The following is a 14,541-nucleotide window of genomic DNA, read 5'->3' as shown; positions in this document are numbered from 1 at the left end:
GTGAGTATTTAATTTATTTATGTATGTATTTTTGGCTGTGTTGGATCTTCGTTCCTGTGCGAGGGCTTTCTCTAGTCGTGGCAAGCGGGGGCCACTCTTCATCGCAGTGCGCGGGCCTCTCACTATCGCGGCATCTCTTGTTGCGGAGCACAGGCTCCAGACGCGCAGGCTCAGTAGTTGTGGCTCACGGGCCTAGTTGCTCCGCGGCATGTGGGATCCTCCCAGACCAGGGCTTGAACCCGCGTCCCCTGCATTAGCAGGCAGATTCTCAACCGCTGCGCCACCAGGGAGGCCCCATCATCACCCACTTTTTGATTTAAAAAGTAAAAGCCAAGTTCCCTGCCCTCTTCCATATAAAATGGCATTGCAGTAACACGGTACATATGATGATCTATCATCAGAAAAGGGGAGAATGAGAAGCACATACAGTGAAGACATAGCTAGCGATCATGAAATCTTAGTGGACGGTAGTGCTTCTGGTGGTGGCTCCGCTGCTTGGGTCTCTGGGAGGCATATCCTTGTTTGTCATTCTCCTTGGCTACGTATAAGATGGACATTGGCCATCACGACCTGCCTGGGTTACTGTAGATCTGTAGAAACTCCTCTTTTTGATATCTGTATGAGAGCTTTTGAGGGTATTCCTCTGCAGGCAAGGCTTGTAGTTTAATTAAGAATATAAATTCCTCAAAAAATGTCATAGGTTTCCAATTTATTTACTGCCCAGGAGGCTCATGAGTCTGTCGTCATTCCCAGAGTCCTTTTCTGGAAAAAGGTCTTGAGTCTGCCTCGCGTATTTGATTTCTTAGTTTACCCAAGACTTTCTCTCTCGTCTTAACTCTGCCTACCATGAGATCATTTAATATATTAGACAACATTGTGAATCAGATCATTGTCTTAGGGCTTGATCTCTTGTTGTTGTTTTTTTTTTTAAATGACTAAATATGGCCTTTGAGAAAGGCATTGCTCAGCATTGGTAATTCCTGTGATGGAGGACAGAAACAGTTTCTTTTTCTTAATGACCCCAATTTCTCACCCCACTGTTTCCTTACATCTCTGCCTGCAAATTGGCCAATTATTGCCTAAGTTAGTTTCCTTTTTGTAATGCCTTAGTAAAAAACAATTAGGGTCAGCAAACATAAGAACTTTCTTTTTCCACTCATGTCCTGCAAAAATCACATACTCCACCTTTTAATTTACCGTATGTGACACATTTACCAACTATTTTCAAGGTTTGTTCAAGGTCATCAGCTTTCTATTCTAAAGTATGAGTTTCCTTGCCACCAAAGCAATAAGCCAATGCCAGTTTTTTGTTATTGTTGTTGTTGTCTAGTGGTGCACTTGCCATACCAGTTTCCATATGGGATAGTTTTACTCATTTGTCTTAGAGTCGCATGTTGTATGCTCAGTAGACACTACGGAATCTAAGCATTTTAAAGAAAATTATCATGTGGGACTGGACTAGTAGTTGAAAAAAAGTTGGGGAAATCTTGCCGATCCCATCAAATGCTGTTGACCTAAATTTAGTAAGTAGCTGGATCTGTTTATATTTGAAATATCCTTCCAGGGCTGCTTTTAAAGTTTGTTGAAAGAAGCCAATACTTTTGGGCAAAGAATCAGAAGCCAGTGGTAAATCAGAAAGGGAATGGAGGGTATAAGAGCTAGTTCCAAATGGTCAGCAACAGTGCTACCCAGGTTGTAAAAGTTGTTCAAATGATGGCCAGACTAAACCATTCCATTTGAGGAATGGTTTAGTTGATGTAAAAAGGCATGGGTGCAATTTTTTTGGTATTGAGGAACATATCTATAAAATTTCTTTTTACAAATACCCTGTTCCCACTGAACTGTACTGAGATTCTTGGATTACTTTGGGGAAAGGAGATAATTCCTCTATAAATGACTGTGGGAAGAAGCGCCCTGTGTGAGTTTCAGATTTGTTAAATCTTTCCTGTTGAGATGCTACGAAAGATTTTTCACTTCTGGCTGTTGAAATGGAAGGTAAGAGTGGACAAATAGTTTCCAATATGAATTTAAATTCATTTTAAAGATGAGTCATAAAAGGAATTTTTCATCATCATATTACTTTGTGGTAACTGGCATTATCCAAAAACAGGAAAATATTTTCTAAATGAAAAATGCATCTCTTCAGAGTTTTTCCAAAGGCAATCATTTATTCATACTGTAAGAAAGCGCACTGCTTTCCTTCTTCTTTAATTCTACTATTGGGCTGCTATTTATTTTTCCTTTTCCACGTGGAAAGTTCTTAAGAATTGACCATAATATTTATTTCAAAGGTCACGGTGGCAGCTGTCCAGCCGGTTTGCCTAGTCTTCTTTCTTGTATGTTCCCAGTGACTCTGTGATACAAATTTATAGGTTATTTAGTTTGTTTTGGACACAATTTTATAACAACAGGAGGCACAAGCTTATTTTTAAGGATGATTTTTGATTTTGGGAATTTTCCACTCTATCTTGACATTTTGACATGGACTTTAATAATTTACATGTGTAAATAGTAAAAAAAAAAAAAAAAAAATACAGTTTATTTTTGGTTACCTAGAATAACTCCGGGCACAAAGGAGGTGTTGAAGGGAGACTGTAGTTTCCTTTCCGTGCTGTCTCTTTGCATTTCCACCAAGAAGAACATCTTCTAGCGCAGGATTCGTGATCTCTCTGCCCCTCACTCCCTCTTCCCGTAGGGGAAAGAAATCATGTACCTCCTGTGACTCTAAGACAAGGCTCAGGGATGAATAACTCTGCTTCTCCCCTCCGCGCTTCTGTTCTGGGAGGCGGCCTGGCCGGTGGGCGAGAGCACGTGTTCTGGTCTGAGCCTGTGTGGTGTCAGGTCCACATATGATATAAGGGCTGGGGGTGAGGCTGCGATCGCTGGGCACCGTCCTTCCTTCGGGGGGAAAATGAAATCTTCTGGGCAGTCGGTCGTAGCCCATTACTGATAAACATCAAATACGTATCTTCTAATCTGGCTCTCATCACTGATAAAGGGGGCAGTCCGCCATCCACCTGCCCGCCTACCTTGCCGAAGAAAAAGTGAAATGACCTGAGAAGCCCAAATACTAAGCTCTGGCCCTTGGTTGGGAGCCTTGAGACATGGATTAGAATTTGGGAGCCACTTCAACAGGAAGTTACTGAAGCTTCAACTAGGGGTTGGGATCAAAGCTTCCTGGCCTTGGGATTACCAAGTGGCCTTTTGCTAGAGTTTGAATTTTCCCTTTGGTGAGTCATGCCAGTCTGGGCCATTACTGACAACACAACAGGAAACGTTTTCATAGTGAGAGGTTACCTTATGCAAAAACCAGCCCCAGGAAGGACACTGGCTGGGCATACTTGTGTGGGCCTGAGCAAAGTACGGGCCTTAGGGTATAGGGAGAGGTGGCTTGAGCTCCATTCACACAGGCCCTGGACATGTGAAGACCCTCCTTGCTACTGCACTTCTAAGACTTCTAAGGCGTCCTAAAACAGGAAAGGACTCGTCCTAGGAGAATATGTTCTTACTTTCATACTGTTGATTTTCAGATGCTATGGAGGCAGGAACTGGCAATCATCTCCCTTTGCTTTTAATAAGGCATCTCACAGCCAGAGCTTCCTGGAATCATGCCAGGATTTTAAGTTGCACCTAAGCTCCGTGCATGTGGGCGAGCACGAGCGTGTGAAGTTCCAGCTTTTCAAAAGCCACGAGTACCGCGCTGATACTGGCAGAAGGAAAACACGGCCGCGGACAGTTCTGTGGGATTGAAAGTTGTTCTCAACCTCAGGCACCTGAGGAAGGCGTGGAGGGTGGAGCTCTGGGGTTCATGTCTTCAGGTTATTAAGAGTCTCTTAGCATCACGTGGACTAGGTTGGCTTTGGGTTTGAATGTTGTTTAAGCTCATAAAATGGCCCTAGGTGTCAGAACCCAAAGGGATGTGATTTCAATTTCTGGGACTGTGTGAAATTTAGGAAGATGTCTAGGAAATTCCTTTTGTATGTGCTGCAAGAATGGAAGAGATTTCCCCAGGCTGGTTTCTGTCTGTTTCCCGCCTTGTGTCTCCTACATTGCAGATACACATGCAGTGCTGGCACCCAAAGAACATTTTCATATAGAAAGAAGCCAGCTGGTCTAGCTCCTTTGTCGTGTCACCAAGAGCATCAGCACAGCAGGTGGTGGGCACCTTTCCCACACTAGGGTGTTGCAGTAGGCAGAATAGCGGTCCCCAAAGGTGTCCCTGTCCCAACACCCAGAATATGTGACTGTGTTTCCCTACACCATAAAGGGGACTTGGCAGATGTAATTAAGAACCTTGAGATGGGCAGATGATCCTGGCTCTTCAGAGGGGGAGCCAATGTCATCATGAGGGTCCTTGTAAGAGGGAGCTGGAGGGTCAGAGTCAGAGCAGGAGATGTGAGGAGGGGATCAGAGGTTGCATTGATGCGGGGCTTGGAGCCCGGGAATCCAGGAGCCTTTAGGACTCGAAAAAGCGAGGAGATGCAGTCTCCCCTAGAGCCTCTGAAGGGGTGCAGCCCTGTGACCCACTTAGGAGTTCCGACCTCCAGATCTGTTCAGATGATGACTTTGTGTTGCTTTGAGTCACTGCATTTGTGATAATTTGTTACAGAGGAAGACGAAACCAACAGAATTGACTAGCAGTAACTTAAACATAGAAAAAAAATGCTGAGATCTTTAAAAATGTTCCACTAAACTGAAACCAAAACGTTACCCCAACTCATCCATCCATAAATATGAGCCCCAGCATGCACCTGAATAGACCAACCCTGCCCCACCAAAGGGAAATGTGGGAGAGGAGTTGGGAGTAATGCTGTGTAGAGATCACAACTGACTGCAGAAGTGTGTTCCTTCTGTCACAGTAACAAATGGCCCTGTGAACTGGACACATTATCAGGGCCAGGGCCAGGGTCCCAGTGAGCCACTCAAGTCCAAGGTCCAATCTGTCCTTATTGAATATTTTGTTCCTTGTGGGATTTTCTTTTTTTGCATTAATTTACATTTTAAAAAAAATAATGTATTAAAATATTATTTATCCTGATGTCTTACTTTTTGGGCCCTCCCTTCGATTCTGTGCCCAGAGTGCCTCATGCACCTGGCTATTGGCGTGGAGGCAGAGTTTCAGCCTCACTAGCCTCGCAGAAGTCGGCCTCCGCACCAGTGAGAGCCTGGGATAAAGGGACAGGCCTCGGGAGCGCGTAGGTTTGCAGGCCCAAGCAAGGGTCCGCGACTGCAGCTACTGGGACCAAAGATTGCACGGGCTGACTCCCCTGAAGGCAGCCTTGGTTCTGGAAACACGGGGCTCAGAGGAATCAGAGGGCCGGGAGGATGTCGGCAGAGAAGACGGTAGTGACTGGCTTGGCCCTTCCATTACTTTGCAAGTTTTACAAGACGCAGCTCTCAAACGCTGCACCCTGAGAGAAGAAGCACACTCTCAAGATTTTGAACATGATGAGAAGATTTGGGGGTGCATCGGTCAGCGTATGAAAGACAACGGAGTGGCACTATTTCGTGCACGCACGTGTGTGTTCCTGAGTCTCACACAGCGTCCGCCCACACACCACCCGCGGGTCAACTCCTTCCTGCCCAGCGAAATGCTGCCTGGGTGTCGCTCCCAGGGGAGCTGAGAGGCTCGGGTGCCGGGCACTGTACAGCCTGGGGAAACAGACACCAGACCTGTTGTCTCCATCCCCAGCTTCTGCCTGGAGGCCACGTCGCCTCTGCCCTGATAGCCCGGTATCCCACTGGATGGGCGGGCTGGCCCAGCCTCTGCGCGCAGAGGAGAGGTGCGGCCTGCACGCTTGGTGGGCCTGGGAGGAAGAAGTGGGTCTGCCTAGCCTTCTCCCCGCACCCCGCTCCTGTCCTGACTGCGGTAGCCTCCACCCGAGGGCGGGCGTCTGGCCTGCCCGTCCCCCCCACCCCCACCCCGCCCCGTTGCGCACAGGGCCACCCCCGCCCACGGAGGCTGGGGTGGAGGGCCACCTGCGGAGGCTGACTGCGAGGGTCCCTGACCCTGCCTTTCCTACCTGGGTCCTCCAAGTCAGCTTTCATCAGGCATGGATTGCACATTTCTAATTCCAGTTGTCTCAGTTCTCGCTCTCGGTTGTTTCCGAATTCAGCCAAGAACAAACTGGTATTAATTTAGTAAGCCCTCTTAATCCCCAGTAGTGGATGATCAATAAATCTTTCCTGAATAAATCAGCAGCCTCATTATTTTATTTATTTATTTTTTTGCGGTACGCGGGCCTCTCAGTGTTGTGGCCTCTCCCGTTGCAGAGCACAGGCTCCGGACGCGCAGGCTCAGCGGCCATGGCTCACGGGCCCAGCCGCTCCGCAGCACATGGGATCCTCCCGGACCAGGGCACGAACCCGCGTCCCCTGCATCGACAGGCGGACTCTCAACCACTGCGCCACCAGGGAAGCCCAGCAGCCTCATTTTTATGATTGGCCTCAAGTTTATGCGTTTGCAGAGTTTCAAGAAAGTATGAATCATTTAGCTGGCTACCACAATCATTTAGATTACCACAGGGGAGAAAAATAGTGTGTGTGTGTCTGTGTGTGTGTGTCTGTGTGTATATATATATATATTATATATATGACTGATCTTAGGTCTATTTTGCATCCAAATTTGATTAACTTTATTTTTTGGTGAATACAATAAAAGTACTTATACATGCGGTCCCTTTCCTTAAATAACTTTTTCATGCATCCTGTTGTCGTTTGTGAATGTGCGTATGTGTGTGTGTCTGTTGATGGAAGCCGAAGCCAGACTGTGTGTATGTGTGTGTAATTAAGGCTTGTAGCATGCACTTCATGTGGTTTGATTTAAATTTGATCTGTTGTAAGTTCAGGGTGAAAAATAAAATCCACGTCTGACAAAGAAAACCAAAAGCATTATGAAAATCATATAGTTTCACATACATCCTTCATTGGGATACAAACTCACGCCCAGCAATGATTCAAGCAGACAGGTCTCCACTGATTGGTTTGGTTTTAGATTCCACCAGATTTCCTACACTTGGACCTCTTCATTTGTCAGGCGGCCTGTACACTAATTGGTCAGGATATCAGACATGTCGAAAACCAGAAATCCATTCATACTGCCTGGTTCAATCAGTGTAGCGAATCTGTATTCCACACGTCCAGGTCAATAGTTTTAACCTGGCATCCATGGCTAAAATTGGAGCCTAAGACCCAAGTGTTTCTCATTAATGTGCTTCTGCTTCATATCTTGAACATTCTTTTTTGAGGCATTCCTCTGCAATGCCTCCATCCATTCAGAGCCGGTTCCCAAACATTTTGCTGTTTGAGACACAGGCAGTTTAAATCACTTGTAAAGGTCCTGTCAGGCACCCTCTTGTGATTGGCAGTTCAGAGTCCTAAAGAAGGGGTTCTCCCCTTCCAAACATTCAGAAACTTGAAATGGGTCGTGCACCATATAAATGAAATCACCATTTCCTTGAAAAAGTACAAGATCATGATATTGAATACTGCTATAAAATTATCGTGTGTTGATTGGTATAATAAGACAAAAGAGTGGTACTATTTTAATTTTCGTTTAGCACCGCTTTCTGCCCGTTGCCCTTGCCAGGATTTTTCAGAAGTTTTTAGCGAGGAGGCTGTACAGGTTGCTAGCATGCTGTGTACCCCACTGTGTCCAGGCGGGAATCTGCCTTCTGACCAACCCAGATTCCCACCACATTCCCGCTCCGTGCTCCTCTAGAATTCCATTGCCATCCTCTCCTGGGTGATACCAAGGCTTCTGGGAAACAAACAAAAATAGAATGCCGCCCCCCCCACCCCGCAAATGTTATGGACAGCAGATAAAGGCCAGCACAGACAGCAGCTGGATAAGACCCAGCCACGACGACGGCGTTATAGGTGTGATTGCATCTGATGTACCTGACAGGCTGCCAGGTGGGCATCACAGCCCCCATTTGTGCACACGCGCCTTCTTATACCCAGCCTGCACCCCACACTCTTCCCTCAAGGGCAGGGTGACTTCTAAATTTCTGCGCTGCCCTTCAGGGCTTCCCTCGCCAGGTCTTACAGACTGTCTTCCTCTTTCTCTGCACTGTGTAAGTTGTGCCTTATCCCAGATCGTCAGGCACACGACATCCCAGAGAATATTAGAACTGTGACCTTCTTCAGACGGAAGGAGGATATGTCACTACTTTTTCACTCTTGTCATTTTGCCGTTGGAGACACAGGCAGTTTAAGTCACTTCCCAGTGTGTTCCAGATGGTCCCTGGTCACCTTTCCCTTGTCTATTTGGAAAGTACATTTTCTGTAATCCCCCCTGGATGTGGGTTTCAGGGTAGATTTTACCTCAAATCATCCACGTCATGGGCTTCTTTATGAGCTGGGCAGAGGCTGGGAGGAACTTCCAGTGGTTACTAATCTCTGAGCAATCTCCCCTCTCCTCTGAGCTTCTTCTGGGCCTCCTACCCCTTTGTAAACAGTTTGTTTTCAGCAAAGTGCCTCTGTTTGAACCCATAGAGTGCTAATGTCTTCCCGTCAGACCCTGGCAGATGCAGTAAGTGAAATCTAACTTTATTCTCTTCCCAGGACAAAGAATCAAATTACTTTGGGAAACTTTAGGCAAACAAATGGTTTTAAGACCCTTTACTATGGCCTAAAGAATTCCAAAAATCATTTTTTTCTCTTTAAGGAAGTTCCCTGAGTCAGGGATGAACACAGTAAGAAAACATTGACCTTAGTGACTATAGTTTCCCTGAGAATTTTCGGGCATTTTTATGTTTCCAAATACTGAAACATTTTCTAAGCTTCATTGATCGAAACTTCTAACACCTCAGTGAATTTTATCTATATCTGAAGTGGAACATAAGAAATGCCCCAAGGTTCTCAAAGATGTTTTGTAATGATTTACAGTAAGAACCGTGTCTAATGGAAATGACAGGTATAATTTATTTATGAAAGCCGACATGAAATTCAACCTTGACTACAGATGGGTATTTTTCCACCGTGCCATGGGACTCTGCTGCTCGTGATGGAGATGAAACTATGGGCTTTGGCTTCTTGTTCAAAAACACTAGTTCAACTTTAATTCTAGAGTCACGCAGCACCTGTGCAAATGTATGATCAAGATAATTTTTAAAAATCTTAATTCTTCCTGAGATTTAAATAAAGCTCTTGTCTTTTAGAGCATGCTTGAGTTTTGTGCATGTAGAAATGCAAAAGTCAAGCTCACCCTTAAAAGGCAACGACAGTGTCATATTCTCACATGCGACTTTCCGACAGGCCCACGTGAGCATATTTTGTGCGGACAGTACAGCTCTAAGCCTCGTGATATGTGGAAATGCGTGTACAGAATATTTGGCATAGAAGGGTCTGGATAAATAAAGTGATAGGAAAGATGTTCCCTAGAGTATTTTTTAAGTGGTGTGAGATTGTGACAGGCTCGTTTTATGTAATCTTATGCAACATCAAAGCGTAACTGGCAAAGAGGGCGACTAAAGAGCAAGTAATAGGATTATGCAGTTTGCTTGATGATCTTACCTGTACGTTCTGATCCATATTTTCTCCAGAAAGCAGAGCAGATACTGAATTTTTTGTTTTTTTCTTTTTGCCCGCACCGTGTGGCTTGTGGGACCTTAGTTCCCCAAGCAGGGATGGAACCTGCGCCCCCTGCAGTGGAAGCACGGAGTCTTGACCACTGGACCACCAGGGAAGTCCCCAGCACAGATATTATTATTCCCGTTTCATGGGTAGACCGTAGTATTGAAGGTCACCTGTTCCATAGTGCACACCTGGCCTAGGGCCAGGTGCTCCGGATTCCTCTCCGCCCACTTCGGGGCACCAAGCAAGATGACTGTTGTTCTGTACAAGTACGTGCAGTTCCCCACTTCAGAGTACTGGTGACTGCTGTTCCTTTGGTTGCGATTTCCTTCCCATCACTTTTATTTGTTGTTGCAGTTCCCTCATCACATTTGTACGTTGCAACCCTTCTTCCGGGCTCTGCTCAAATGCTCTGAAGTCTTGTGTTGAATTCTGTTAAATTATCAAAAGTAATTAAAGGATCAATGATCAAAAAAGAGGTTTAACCTCACCATACAGCTTTTATTCCAAATGTGTTGATAAACTGGATATTTTATTTCTTAACCTACCTAGTTTTTATAAAAATTTAAAAGCCATTAAACCAATACAAACCAGAAAACCTAATTAAAGCTATTTTCTGGTATTTGTAGGTTGAATTCATTTAATTACAGTGGTAATTAAAGCTATTGAAGCTCACATGCTTTTTGGGTGGGGAGGGCTGGTGGGGAGGCAGTGTGCTTGGGTTGGCTACAATTAAAAACAGTATTTCAATTCTTTTATGTGTAGACAGGGCCTTAGGGATAAAATGATGTAAATAACTTAGCATATTCACGTTTTAAAGTGAAGTATAAATATTCATATTGCAAAATATTTTCTGGCTTTAAGGATGTTCCATCAGTATGATTTTAGATTAATCTTTACAGTCAAGATATGTCAGAGAAACCTGACATAGGTTATTTTCTGCATTGTTACTATGTCAAATGGTTGGGATTATGTTTGTTCTTTTTCTGTTCATTGTTATAACCAATGCATAGTTCCTAGTGACATTGATTTTAAAAAGGAATTATGCTATAAACCTTTATAAATGTGTATACAAGATTTCAGTTCCCAGCCAGAGACTGAAGTCAGGCCGCGGCAGGGAGAGCGCTGAATCCAAGCCACTGGACCATCAGCGACAGTGGCCAGTGACGAGGCGCCTGGCCTGTCGGCTTTGTAGAAATGAATTCCCACCAAGGGACGGAAAGTAGTGAAACAAGTAAAGTGCTTGTTAGGAGGAAAATAGGTACGTGTGAATAGACTCACACGGGTGGACTCAGAGAGAGAGTTGCGCCCTCGCGGTAGTTTGCATCACGCTTATGGGGCATTTCTGCCGGGTTTCCTCTGGCCAGTCATCTTGCTTTGCCGGGTTCTGAGTCCGTATTGGGCTCATCTCAGGGTCCTCCCCTGTGTGCGTGCGCATCTCTCAGCCAGGACTGATTCTAGCGAAGAGGCCTGTGGGTAGCTTGACGTCACCTACCATGGGGTGGCGCCCCCTCCCTTTTGACTTCCGAGGAGGCTTTCTGCGCATGTGTCGTTGGGGAGGTCCCCAGAATGAGGACTGTGTGGTCTTTTACCTCTTAACCTGGGCAGGGCTCGGCTCTTTCATCCCTCTGCATCTTGGACTGTTTGTCCACAGGGGACAGACTCCCGTGGCTCAGCCTGGGGCCCATCTATCTGCTGCCTCAAGTGGACTTTTCTAATCTGCTTTGAGAGGTGGCAGATTCTTTCGGGAGAGGGGCTTTGCCTGCGAGCTGGAGCCACTTCCTTTATGCAACCTCTTCGTTATGTCAGGGCTGCCGGAGCCTTCTTGAGGACCAAGGAAGTGCGCTAGTGCCTAACAGAATCTGCTTTTCATTAAGCCCCTATCATATGCCAGCAATGTTGCTAAGGATTTTATGTGTGTAATTTCTCATTTCTTGACAGTCCTGCAAGATAGGTATTACTATTCATATGAAAGGCCGCCTAACTTATAAAGGGGTAGACGTGCTGAGCTTAGAGTCAGGTCTCACCTAACCCTCAACCCACTCTGTGTTTAATTCACCATTGCTGGGAGGCCTTAGTTGCGGGAATCCCAGGTTTCCGTAATTACCTGTCAAGTGATGAACAAATGAGTGAATGCAGGAGTGCCTTTTAGAGCATCCATCTTTCAATACTCAGAGAAAGTGAAGATTTCACATTATGTGTGTGCAGCCAGGAGGCTGCTGTAGGACCACTTGGCTCGAAATCTAAGACGTGCTTCAAGGCAATGATCTAGCTGTTTGCGGTCCAGCTAGGATACCCTGCTTCCAGTTTGCTGGAGACTGCCCTGATTTAGCCCTCTGTGGATCCATAGCCCGTGTTCATGACTTTTAGGTCTCCCTTTCGCTCTCAGCTGTGTTTGGTTTAAACAGTTAATCACACAGTCACAGAAATGAAATTCTCTACAAATTTTAACAAAACTTGTACACAAGAAGAGGAGGAGGGAAAAAAAAAGGAAGAAAAAGAAAAGAGAAACGCCTCATGTGCAGGTTTACAAAGGACAAGTGTCCACATCTGTTGTCTCTGGCATCTGCTGATACCCTGACTCGGCATTGTGAAATCATCTTTCATTATAAACCTCAGGGTTCTTTCTCAGGGCAAAGTTTAAAAAATCAGTTCTAAAATCAAGTATACTTCAATTTAAAAAAGAAACAAATTAAAATGGAAATTTAAAAAAAAATCCTGGCAAGGTCAAACAAGGAAAAAGAATAAAATTGGTATTAGGAATGAAAAAAGAGGATATCGTTATAGTTCCTTGCAGACATTGAAAATATAATAAGAGGATATTACCAACAACTTTAATAAGTGTAAAATTTTTGAAGAAAATGTTAGCAAGTTAACTCAATTAATATATAAAAAACTTAACACATGAGCAAACTGAGTTTAAACCAGGAGCACAAGACCAGTTTAATGTAATTTTCCACATTAATTTTATAAAGGGGAAAATCATGTGATTATCTCATGTATGCCAGTAAAGTATTGATTGAAATTAAAAAACAAAACAAAGCAAAATCAGTCAGTTATGCTCATTCAGACACCTAGTGCTGCATGAGACATTTATCCTCAGATATTAAGAACACGTTCATTAATTTTGTTTTGCTTTGTTGTCCCCTCTGGTTGTGTAGTATGTTCTCTAAGGTACAGCCCAGGCCCATAAACACAGAGGGAGAGGGTTGCATGTCACGATGCCCCTTCTCAGGGCAGGAGTTGTGGGGTGTCTTGTGAACCGTCTTGCAGGGTGCCTGCCATGGTACACCAGAGAAAGTGAAGATTTCTCACCTGCTGTCGATTGATGCGGTGGGCTTTCAAAATTTGAAAGTGCTGAGGAAAAAAAAGGTCTGTTTATTCTTCCACTGTACAGTGTTTCATAAAAATGAGAGACGGTATTTGGAGAAAGTGTGTTGATCTTGATTTTTAGCGGTGGCACAATTTGAGCGATCTCTGTGTGGTCTAAGAATTTTGAGGGTGTGTACTGTTTTGCCAACAGAGCTCAGTGAGAGAAGGGGAGGGTGTGGTCGGCAGAATTTTAACCTCGCCCCTCCCTCGCCGCTGATTCTGCCCCCACCCCCCACCCCGGCGTCCACACCCTGTACAATCCCACCCCTTGAATGTGGATGTGATGAAGGTGCTCCTGTGGTTGTACCAAGGATGTGGCAAAAGGGAAGAGATAGGGCAGAGGTGACCAGGAAATGGGGCCTCAGCCCTAAAATTGCAAGCAACTGAATTCTGTCAATAACCTGAATGAGCTTGACAATGGAGTGTTTTTTGGTCAGACCTCAGCTGCAAATGCAGCCCGGCACAGCTTGACTTCAGCCTGGGGAGACCGTGAGCAGAGGACCGGGTTTCCCCCCCCCCCGCCCCCCGTCCTGGACTTAGCCATCTCGTACGCGCGTGTTGTTCGAACATGCTGAGATCGTGGGGCGTTGCTATTCAGTGTAGAAAACTAATGCACACGGGAAGCCATCTTGTGAGGTTACGTGCAGCATGCATCGAAACACTACGTAAGAAATACTGTGTAAGAAATGCCCTGTTGTTTCTTACAGGCAGTAAAGAGCCCGAAGTACCTAACGTGCTAAGTGGGACACCCCCGTGCGAGGAGCTCAAGGTCACGTGTGCCATCCAGCCGGGAGCCACCCGTGTCTGTTCTGCTCCATGTACACCTAATGACTTCTCTGCTTGCCGTTTATTTCACTCCCAAGACATCTCTTTTTATTAGCAGTTTTTTGTGGACTAGTTTTGTCTTTCCTCCTCTACTGCAAGCCTCGACTGGACCCAGAGGCCCTTATTTTTCCAGTGTGTTTTCCTCCAAGTTCACAGAACGCAAAAAAATAGTGTCGTTAAAACAATGGTGATTTGGGGATGTTAGGAAAATGGATTCCTCTCCCGAGGGCCATTACTGCTGAAGAAGAAAACAAAGTAGCACGCCAGCACGCACTGTACTGATGGGGCTTTTCCAAGGCGCCCCATTACTTTGATCAATTTCCACACTTTATTAACGTCCGTCAGCGTTGCTCCAGACAGGACCACCTGCCTAGAACTCGAACACAATTTTAGAATAAGCGGAAAAAACCCCCACATTTGCCAGCCTCTGTGTTGTAGTGCCTATAATTGCAAGTGCTGCCTTCACCTGTAAGCGTCCCGGGACCCGGAAGGTCTGGCTCTGTGTTTGGCCCGCTCTCCCCAGGTGCGCCCCCCTCCCGGCAGGAAAGGCTCCCCACAGACGGGCCAGCCGCACCTGTCGGCCCTTAGCCTCACGAGTTTCACCCGCGTGCGCCGTGCGAGGTTATTTAACGGAGCCAATCCCATCCTCCCGTGAGAGGGAGACGCCGCTTCGTGTCTGGTGCCGGCCGGGCGGGCCTCGCAGGCCCGGCAGGATCGCGCTGCTCCGCCTCGCAGCCGCAGGGGGACCCCTCGCTGGGGGATGGCCTT

At 45.8% G+C, this 14,541-nt stretch overlaps 1 protein-coding gene across 6 annotated transcripts in view; it reads left to right on the top strand.

The window, feature by feature from the left end:
* The window catches only part of LOC111167216 (uncharacterized), a 538,796-nt gene that overhangs the window by 155,224 nt on the left and 369,031 nt on the right, over positions 1-14,541 (top strand). The gene's annotated exons all lie outside the window — the stretch shown is intronic.

The sequence above is a fragment of the Delphinapterus leucas genome, chromosome X (assembly GCF_059928025.1).
Source record: "Delphinapterus leucas isolate spDelLeu-1000000601 "Yukka" chromosome X, BTC_Dleu_Yukka2, whole genome shotgun sequence".
NCBI lineage: Eukaryota > Metazoa > Chordata > Mammalia > Artiodactyla > Monodontidae > Delphinapterus > Delphinapterus leucas.
This window is presented reverse-complemented; position numbering and strand designations above follow the sequence as displayed.